Here is a 10,847-nt window from a genome sequence, read left to right as displayed (position 1 = left end):
GTAGCACCACATCTCAAATGCTTTGATTCTCTTCCGTGCTGGCTATCCCACAGTCCATGATTCACTACCACACAACGCTGTGCTCCAAACGTCCATTCTCATAAACCTCTTCCTCAAATTAAGGCTTGTATTTGGTTCTAGTGACTTCTTTTGGTCAAAAATGCCCTCTTTCCCTGCTAGTGTGCTTTTTATGTCCTCCTTAGTTCATCCGTTACGGGCTGTTTTGTTTCCAAGGTAGCAGAATCCCCTAACTTCGTCTACTATGTTATCACCAATTTTGATGTTAAGCTTTTCACTATTCTCATTTCTGCTACTTCGCATTTCTTTCCTCTTTCTTCGGTTTACTCTCCATTCACATTCTGTACTCATTAGACTGTTCACTCCATTCAGCAGGCCCCGTAATTCTTCTTCACCTTCACTGTGGACGACAATGTCACCAACAAATCCTGTCATTGCTATCCTTTTATCCTACATTTAAAATAACTCTTGAACCTTTCTTTTATTTTCGTCAGTGCTTCTTTAATGTATAGATTGAACAGAAGAGGCGTAGGACTGGATCCTTGCCTTACACACATTTTAACCCGACCACTTTGTTCTCGGTCTTCCAGGTGTTCTTGTACATATTGTATATTAACTGTCTTTCCCTATAGCTTGTTTCTACTATTTTCAAAATTTCCAACATCTTTTACCATTTTACATCGTTGGACGCTTTTTCCAGATCGAGAAAATCTATGAACGTGTCTTGATTTTTCTTCAGGCTAGCTTCCATTATCAAGTGGTCTGGGAGATGTTATGATGTCAAGGGAATCCCCCACCGATAGTGGTGTGGGAGATACCATAATGTCAAGGGAAGCCCTCGCTGGTGGTGATGTGGGAATGCCATGATGTCAAGGAAAACCCCTCCCGGTAGTGGTGTGGGAGACGCCATGGTGTCAAGGGAAGCTCCCACTGGTAGTGGGTTGGGAGATGCCATGATGTCTGGGGAAGCACACTGGTAATGGTGTGGGAGATCCATGATGTCAAGGGAATCCCCGCTGATAGTGGTGTGGGAGATGGCATGAGGTCTAGGGAAGCCCCACTGGTAGTGGTGTGGGAGGTCACACTGGTAGTGGCGTGGGAGGTTCCATGACATCAAGGGAAGCCCCACCAGTAGTGGTGTGGGAGATGTCATGATGTCAAGGGAAACCCCTCCTGGTAGTGGTGTGGGAGATGCAATGATGCCAAGGGAAGCCCCTGCTGGTAGTGGGTTGGGGGATGCCATGATGTCTGGGGAAGCACACCAGTAATGGTGTGGGAGATGCCATGATGTCAAGGGAATTTCCCACTGATAGTGGTGTGGAAAATGCCATGATCTCAAGGGAAGACCCTGCCAATAGTGGTGTCGGTGGTGCCATGATGTCAAGGGAAGCCCCATCAGTAGTGGTGTGGGAGATGCTGTGATGTCCGGGGAAGCCCTCGCTGGTAGTGGAGTGGGAGATGCCATGAATGCAAGGGAAACCCCTGCTGATGGTGGTGTGGGAGACACCATAATGTCAAGGGAAGCCCCCACCAGTAGTGGTGTGGGAGACGCCATGATGTCAAGGGAAACCACTCATGTTAGTGGTGTGGGAGATGCTATGATGTCAAGGGAAGCCCCTGCCGGTTGTGGTGTGGGAGATGCCATGATGTCTGAGGAATACCCCACCAGTAGTGATGTGGGAGATGCAGGTTGAAATCTCCCTTGTGCCCCACTTTTTTTCTTTCACAAAATTATGAACTGTCTGTTTGGTCATAGACGTGTCTGTTAGCTGTATTTAAATTTGTTTCTGTGTCGTGGTGCAGCGTCCATTTGCAACAGCGAAGGGTAAGGAACGAGCCTCCAGATAGACGTACCTTCCATTTGTTCTATGTAAGTACCACATATTATGACACTTGCGTTCTGTTTCGCAAGTTTTGACTCATGAATTCCTTTGTTGTAACGTAGTTCACACCCGTTCATTTGTTGTCATTTCTGCGAGAGGTCTATGCAGCGTCTCACCTCCTGTCGCTATTCGTCACGTTTACTTGAGACGGTAACATATTCGTACCACATGAGTCATATTCTATAACCAATGTATAGTACGACAATTGTCAAGACTACCAAAGGAAAACAGACATGGCAGTGTCCGAACAGACAGCTCAAAATTTTGTGAAAAAAATTTAGACATGAGAGAGATTTGAACACGAATCTTCTTTTTCGTAGTCCAAGACCAGGGCCGACAACCAGCACGGTTCGACTGCTGAAACACACTCAGCCTTGCACATCTTCAGCTTGGAACGTTAATTGTTTTTGTTTTGCGTCTTTCCTCACTTTTCAGTACACCTTCTTCCTGTTTTCATGTTTGATGTGCGTTACCACTGAAACTAAATATGAGCAGAGGGGAAGGGGGGGGGGGGCAGGGTGTGATCTTTGGCTCTACCAGTAAACATTATCGATGGACTGTTTAGTCGCCTCTGTGTGGTATGAGTCTGTTCACAGCATTTACGCCTGTTACAGTTTTGATCTGAGTGAGTACATTACGGAGCAGAATTTTTATAGACTGACGACGTAATTTATATTACGATATGACAACAGGCTACTCTGTACAAATGTGAATCATTTCCGTTTTTATGATATGTGGTTTTTGTAATGAGTAACATCATTGTGTTATGGTGTACTTTCATTTTCAGTGTATAATTCATGGTTTTATCATAATCATTTATATTTCGCCAAACATGATGGTATGAATACTTCAGTGTGAGTACGTCACATTCCATTATGCGTGTATTGTTAACATTTACGTCAATTAACAGACTCCTGACAGCTTAAGCCAGTAATGTTACTTATCTATTATTTTATTTGGCATGTAGAAACCTGATGGCGGTCAGACGACTGAAACTGGTTGTGTAAAATAAGGTATTTTAGCAGCAGCTCAAGGCAGAAATATTACATTTTGTAGATAAGTCTTTATTCACCAGTTAAGTAGAAACAAAGTGTTATTATTACCAACGATTTCTTTGTTCCAGGTCGAGTGATTCTCTTCTCGCCCTAACACTAAAAAGGAACTGAGCAGTCTGAAGCTACAGTCCACCGTGAGCATTATTTTGCAGTTGTTTACACCATCGATGCTTATGATAATGATTAGAGGCGCCAATATGAGCGTATTAGTTATCCCAGCGATTAATACTATTGTACAGATAATCGGTATTGGAAGGGTATACATAGGATATGCTATAGGTGTGCTCCATGCCTCTAGGAGCACTTGATGGAAACTGGAAGGCGCCGCAGCTTGGGTCTACAAGTCGTATTCCTGGTCCACAAGAGTCCCGGCAATGTACCCGGTACACAAGAGATGGTACCTTAACATCATGAAGGTTCTTGTAATATAATAAGTCTCACCATACTTATTGAAAGGAGTTGTTGCGTCTAGCATGTTTCACTCAGACGGGTAAAACTGAGTACAGCATCATCGTAAAACTCTTATTTTGACTTGTCGTTAACCAGAATTCATCCAGACTTGCTGTAGGTTTATAACGAGTTTTTCCTTCATTTTCAACATTTATTTTTAAAAATGTGGCAGTAGTGGTTAGTGCGTGGAGACTAGACTTCGACTCTAGAGGTCCCAGGTTCAATCCTGGGAAGGAACAGGGATTTTTCCTTGTTCCAGTTCCTCAAGGATGGGCCCAGGTCCACTCAGCCTGCTATCAAACTGAGTACTGGAGATCTTCCACAGGGTTACAAGGACCGCCACCCTGTATTGTAACGACGTAAGATTTGTATAAATGATTTTATTTTGACATATGACCATGTGCAGACTTCGTCACCTACGTCAGTTACAAAAAACTTCAAAATTATTTAAATTCTTTTTAATGTTATCTCTGAATGGTTCTTGAAAGAAACTGTAATTAAAATATCCTCATTTGAGTCGTATGCGCAGAATTACGTCACTCAGTCGAATTGGTTTGCGAAAACTTTTTCAATTTAGATGTCGTTTGTTTCTTCTCAGAAATGCAAGTTATCTGCTTTAATAAATATTAAAGCCACATGGAATAAACTTTTAAGACTCAAACTCGCGATGAATGTTGTCAAAAATTAATAATCTTGTCAAATAAATCAGTAATCCTTCTTCCTTAATATAATTCTTCATAAATAAATTCTCGGAACACGTATTTAAACTTTTGTAGTATACACTAGTTTATTAACTTCATATATACTACATATAAACGTGAACCTGAGCCTTGACAAGATAGGACTGAACATTTACAGCATGATTAAACTTTCTATGACTTCATTGTTGTAGAAACATTACAAATTCTTATTTCTTCAGTTTTTAGAAGCGTGACGCAACAACTCGGTTTCAGGATCTTCTGTTGCTCTTTGGCTGTCGACCCGCGACGTATAGTGGCCAGCAATTTTCTCTCTGGTCCCGGCAGTGAAGATGCTGTCTCCGTTCGTTGCGCCGCCCTCTCCGTACATGAAACATAAAAATAAATACAAAACTTTAGATAATTCACAAACATTACAAATATTACAAAATACATAAACAAAACACTAAATTAAACTTATATTCACCTGCAAACTGGGCTGACACTGGGGGATGGATGACGCTTCAATTTCGCGTCCCACTACAACTCTCCCCCTCCTCCCGCAGCGACCGACGAAATGCTTACACTCTACTTGGAGTCAGGAAGGTAATTCGGTCAACGGTTGAGCGCCTCAGCCTTTACTTTACTTTTATTTAAGAAAACGGGTGGACGGATTTAAACATTCCGTATTTGTGTATTATTTTCCTGTCAATAGTTACGTAGCAGCAAAAAAATTAGTTGAGAAATCTCGCATAGACTGTTGTAACCATTAGACTCCCGTGCTTCTTCCATTGGCAATAATTTCAAAAGGACGTGTCTAAATAGGAAGGAGTACACATTGAACGACAGTTCAAAAACTAATTAAAAACTGAGTAAACAAACGCAAATTTTCTGCAGCAATCCGACAGAGTTTTTCGAAAATTAAAAAAAAGTAATTACAATTAATCACTATCTGTGTTGCCTGCTTTCTGTTTTTTTATTTTTTTTTATTTTTACTTGCTACAGTAGCGCACAGATTTCCCATTTCTTTTTTTGAGTACAACTGAACAATTTTTCTAACAATAAAAATTTCTAAAATCAGTCTCTGTACGTAACTAACGTGCGAAAGCTTACATCTTTTTCAAAAAAGAAAGTTATCACTCATTTTGTTTGAATACTTGCGTCACGCTGTATTCCGTCGTCTAGATACGCAGCTACAGAAGTGTCTGACAGAGCTGTTACCAGTCTTCGATTAGCATCCTTAACCGTCTCACAGTTCAGAGATTTATCTGGGATATTATTTACATTGGTTAGCGCTTTTGACAGGTTTTAGATAACGTGCTGCCCGCAAGGCCGCATCACGAAAGTGAGAATCTCTCTTTGCAGTATACTGATGCAGATGCCCTTCGCGATTCACTTGCACTGTTGGAAATTGAATCTTAATGTTACTTTATTTATAACAAAATAAAAGTAACACGTAATAATTCATATATTCGGTTATAAGGTATCCAATTACGCATTTCTTCATTGTCCTCTAGCTTTAGAAGGGCCCAGGTAAGTTTACACTAAATGTTCATTTATAACCAGTTTACATTCTTCTTACATAAGAGTCCGACTATCATGGGGAGGTCGATATAATGATGTGCATATTTTTTGCAATTTTTTCGTCTTGGAAACATGAACAACGAAATTTACACGTGTAATCTTACGATAAAGCCGCCATTGTGCCTACTGAATCTGTAAATACATTTGTGCAACAAAACTGAATCACGTGATCGTAATATCAGACTCCATATGTTGTATTACTTGAAGCTTGCCAATCCCGCAGCTGTCGCGTGTAATCCATGACGCCCAACCTTATCAGACGGGCAGAGAACATTGTTTACGTAGCTGGAAACGTCATTTTTTCTCGTAACGATCGTGTCATTTTCTACGTACTCTGAACTGAGTCACAGTTCTTGTGTTAACGTCATGCTTGGTGGAAATGAGAACAGGAAGCTAAAGATGTATTCACGCTGACTTAATGGTCCCATGTGCTTACAGGAGATAGCACCGGTCAAAACTACAAAAAAGAAAAAATACTATAAACACATATCCGGGAACAAATTTTCGGTGACATTGAAAATGGTTCAAATGGCTCTGAGCACTGTGGGACTTAACTTCTGAAGGCATCAGTCCCCTAGAACTTAGAACTACTTAATCCTAACTAACCTAGGGACATCACACACATCCATGCCCGAGGCAGGATTCGAACCTGCGACCGTACCGGTCGCGCGGTTCTAGACTGTAGCGCCTAGAAGCGCTCGGCCATTTTCGGTGAGACATGGGCCATCATGCTAGTATGGAGAATGTACATGTCCTAGTTGTCAGCAAAAGTGATCTGTATATGATTTTTTCCATGACTAAATGACATATGATACGTCACAGGAGAAAATTACCTACTGCAATGAAAGAAGAGAAGGAGGAGTTAAATTATGGAAGGTCAAAGCTTTGGACGTTTCAGATACATCATTCTTTACAGAATTGCTGTAGTGCAAAGATACTCATTCTAAGTAACTGTGTAATCCTTTGTATATTATAGCTTTTGTGTACATGTTTGTTCACAAATTTTGTTGCCTAACTTCAAATCTGTACCCATTACCGGCTTCATGTTACGTGTTTTGCTTGTAAGAGTCTTGCACATCCTGCAGGTGTGCAGTACTCTTCGGAAAGGGGGAGGGGGGGGGGGGGGTATTGAAACGTAGCCGAGCGGTCTGGAACGCATATTGAACAGGGAGGTACCACAATCTAAGTTCAGTAAGGGCAGGCCACTGCGTGGATACCATTTAACAAGATAATTATAACATGAGAACCAGTAATCTCTACCATCTCAGTGATGCAATATGTGTATGATTATGAAATAGCAACGTATCAAACCTATGAAACTCGGTCAATTTGTAGGAACATCTGAAAATGTTGCACATACACTGAAAACAAAACAAAAAGAAAAAACTAAACCCCGTCCAAACAGTTATTGGAAGGCGGATACGGAGAGGCATGTGGTCAGCATAACGCTCTCCCGGCCGTATGTCAGTTTACGAGACCGGGGTCGCTACTTCTCAATCAAGTAGCTCCTCAGTTTACCTCACAAGGACAGAGTGCACCCCGCTTGCCAACAGCGCTCGGCAGACCGGATAGTCACCCATCCAAGTGCTAGCCCAGCCCGACAATGCTTAACTTCGGCGATCTGACGGGAACCGGTGCTACCACTGCGGCAAGGCCGGTGGCGTACATGCATTAAACAGCCAAAGAAACTGGTACAGCTGCCTAATATCGTGTAAGGTCCCTACGAGCATGCAGAAGTGTCGCAACACGACGTGACATCGACTCAGTTAATGTCTGAAGTTGTGATGGAGGGAGCTGACACCATGAATCCGTAAGAGTACGAGGGAGTGGAGATCTCTTCTGAACAGTACGTTGCAAGACATCCCAGATATGCTCAATAATATTCATGTCTGGTGAGCTTGGTGGCCAGCGTAAATGTTTAAACTCAGAAGAGTGTTCCTGGAGCCACACTGTAGCTATTCTGGACGTGTGGGATGTCGCATTGTCCTGCTGGAATTGTCCAAGGCCGTCGGAATAATGGACATGAATGGATGCAGGTGATCAGTCTGGATGCTTACGACCTTGCCAGCTATCAGAGTCATATCTAGACGTGTCAGAGGTCCCATATCAGTCCAACTGCACACACCCCATACCACTACAGAGCCTCCACCAGCTTGAACAGTCCCTTGCTGACATGCAGGGTCCGTGGATTCATGATGTTGTCTCCATACCCGTACACCTCTTTCCGCTCGATACAATCGGAAACGAGACTCGTAACATGTATCCAGTTATCAACAGTCCAATGTCGATGTTGATGGGCCCAGGCGAGGCTTACAGCTTTGTGCCGTGCAGTCATCGAGGATACACGGACGGGCCTTCAGCTCCGAAAGACCATTCGTTGAATGGTTCAAACGCTGACGCTTGTTGATATCCGAACATTGAAATCTGCAGAAATTTGTGGAAAGGTTGCACTTCTGTCACGTTGAACGATTCTCTTCAGTCGTCGTTGGTCCCGTTCTAGCAAGATGTTTTTCCGGCCGCAGCGATGTCGGAGATTTGATGATTTACCGGTTTCCTGATATTGGTTCACATGGCTCTGAGCAGTATGGGACTTAACATATGACGTCATCAGTCCCTTAGAACTTAGAACTACTTAAACCTAACTAACCTAAGGACATCACACACATCCATGCCCGAGGCAGGATTTGCACTTGCTACCGTAGCGGTCGCGCGGTTCCAGACTGAATACCTGATATTCACGGTACGCTCTTACTGGAAAATCCCCACTTCATCGCTACCTCGGAGATGGTGTGTCCAATCGCTCGTGCGTCGACTATAACACCACGTTCAAACTCACTTGAATCTTGATAACGTAGCAGCAGTAAAAGATCTACCAACTGCGCCAGATACTTGTCTTATATGGGCGTTGCCGCCGCAGCTCTGCGGTTTGCCTGTTTACAAATGTCTGTAGTTGAATACGGATGCGTATCCCAGTTTCTTTGGCGCTTCCATGTATAATGAAGTCGTGTTATATTACATAGCTTATTTTCGTTTTGCCGGCCAAAGTACTTGAAGCAATGTTTAGAATTACGTGAGAACTGCTGTTATCCGTCTTTGTAATTAATGTATGTAACAAAATTTACTAATTTTCAAAATAATTATGAGGCTTTGAGAAATAATAAAACCCAATAGTGTAAACAAATCGCCAAAAGATACTTTCTGTGTGGAAGGCACAATTATTTCACTTGAAACTTCCGGGCTAATATGCCGTGGCCGATGTATAAAAATTTCCCGTAACGTTTCACCACCGACTACGGGAGACATATTCAGAGATAAAGCGGTGAGATCTCCCCCACAGGAAGTTTTATATGTAGCCCGGAAGCTTTAAGCGAAGTCAGTACCGGCCGTGAAAGCTTACACTGTATGATCAGACTGAATTGCTGTTAATGTTGGCCATCAACTCTAATCAAATGTATATCGAAAACATGGTAGAAAACTGATTAATTTTGTAATTGTACAATTATTCGTTGTGCATATTTGATGTAATTTCAAGTGATAACATTGTTTTCCGGCTGATTCGTATGTATTTAATGAATATTAGCGATTGCAGTATTTCTACACGTATGTCAAATTAACTTGATCAGGTATTTTTAACTGCTGTATCCAAAAATTGTAATATTGATAATGAAGTAATTGGAAATGCATATAAAGGCGTGAGTTGGAGAGTTCATTGCTCACTGTTGATCTAATATTCGCGATAGCCCACCTGCGTCGTTCTGAGTATAAAATGTTATAAATCGTAGGAAAGTGTATCTTGTGCTTAATTCACTTAGTATGCTGGATGGACATACATACAAAACCTGTTCTTGTGAAGAATTCCAGGTCATCGAATAAGAAGGAGTTAAGTGTCTGAGTTATACTACCCATCTGAAGTGTTTATATTTTTTCGAGTCTCAGTTGCAACAAACTTATATCATTTCAGCTCTCAAGAAATGAAATACATTTAGTTGAATAAATTACGTCACACCGTCGTATACCAGATTTTCTCCAAGGTCACACTGAACAGAAACGAATCCCAGCTAGAGGCGCAACTAGGAGGACAGCAAGGATTCAGAAAAGGACTTCTACTGAATAGATACTCAGCCTGAAGACAGTGTTACAACAAGTGAAAATGGCTGGTAAGAACTATATCGTCTTTGTTGATTTTAAGAAGGGGTATGACTCGACTGACATCCCTGCTCTTTTGTAGATTCTGTAGAAATTAGGATAAGACTAGAAGACCCATAATCTCATCCAGCACACTTTAAACAACACAAAACCAGAGGCAACGTACAGAGAAACAGTTTCAAGAAGTTTTGAAATAAAGACAGGAATAAGGCAGAGAGATGGTCTCTACCTTCTCCTCCTTAATTGGTAATAATAGGGTTGTGAAAGGAATTAGCTAGACAGAGTCTTCCAAACGGTATCTCTCTGGAGAACAAAATCGATGGGTTCAATGTTGACTGCCTGGCATTTGCTGACTACCTGGCACTTCTATCTAATCCAGTAGAAACTTTAGTGAATCAGCTCAATTTTCTCAGACAGCAAGCAGCTGAGGCAGAGCTAAATGTGTCGCTTAAAAAAGCACAATACCTGATGGACATTAGTGATCCTTCTTGCAGGCTGCACATGGAGAAGGGAAAAATCGATGAAACCAATAGGTTTAAATGCCTGGAGAATTACAGGAAACTAACAGCTTTAAAGACCTGGAGAATGACTAGAACCCAAGCTTTCCGAAAGAACAACATTATCAACTCGAATAAACAAGCTGGAATTGGCATTAAGTGACCAAGAGCATCTATAACAAAAAATTCTCTCCTATAACACAAAAATAAAGCACTACCAGTCATTCGCCCTAAAGCACTATATGCCTCGAGTGTCTACTACTCCACAAGAAGGGTCTCATAGGCTAACATGAGAGCGAGAAGAGAAAGATAATGAGGAAGATAATGGGACCAGTCAAGAAAGATAACGAAAATAAAAGAGGACCAAAGCAGGTGCTCTACAAACACTGTGAAAAAATCACGGACATGGCTAGGGAGAACCGTCTAGCCTTGTATGGAGATGTCTACAGGATGCGTCCCAGCAGGACTGGCAAAAGAGTAAAACGAATTCACGATGGATGATGGACGTAGTAAATGATCTGCAGGAACTTAGAGGTA

At 41.9% G+C, this 10,847-nt stretch overlaps 1 pseudogene; it reads right to left on the bottom strand.

Moving 5' to 3' along the window:
- Nucleotides 1-7,211: 7,211 nt before the first annotated feature.
- Nucleotides 7,212-7,329, bottom strand: LOC126485696 (5S ribosomal RNA; annotated as a pseudogene).
- Between the last annotated feature and the right edge of the window lie 3,518 nt (nucleotides 7,330-10,847).

Source organism: Schistocerca serialis, chromosome 6 (assembly GCF_023864345.2).
Source record: "Schistocerca serialis cubense isolate TAMUIC-IGC-003099 chromosome 6, iqSchSeri2.2, whole genome shotgun sequence".
NCBI lineage: Eukaryota > Metazoa > Arthropoda > Insecta > Orthoptera > Acrididae > Schistocerca > Schistocerca serialis.
Note: the sequence above shows the minus strand (reverse complement) of the source record. Positions and strands in the feature narration are given on the sequence as shown.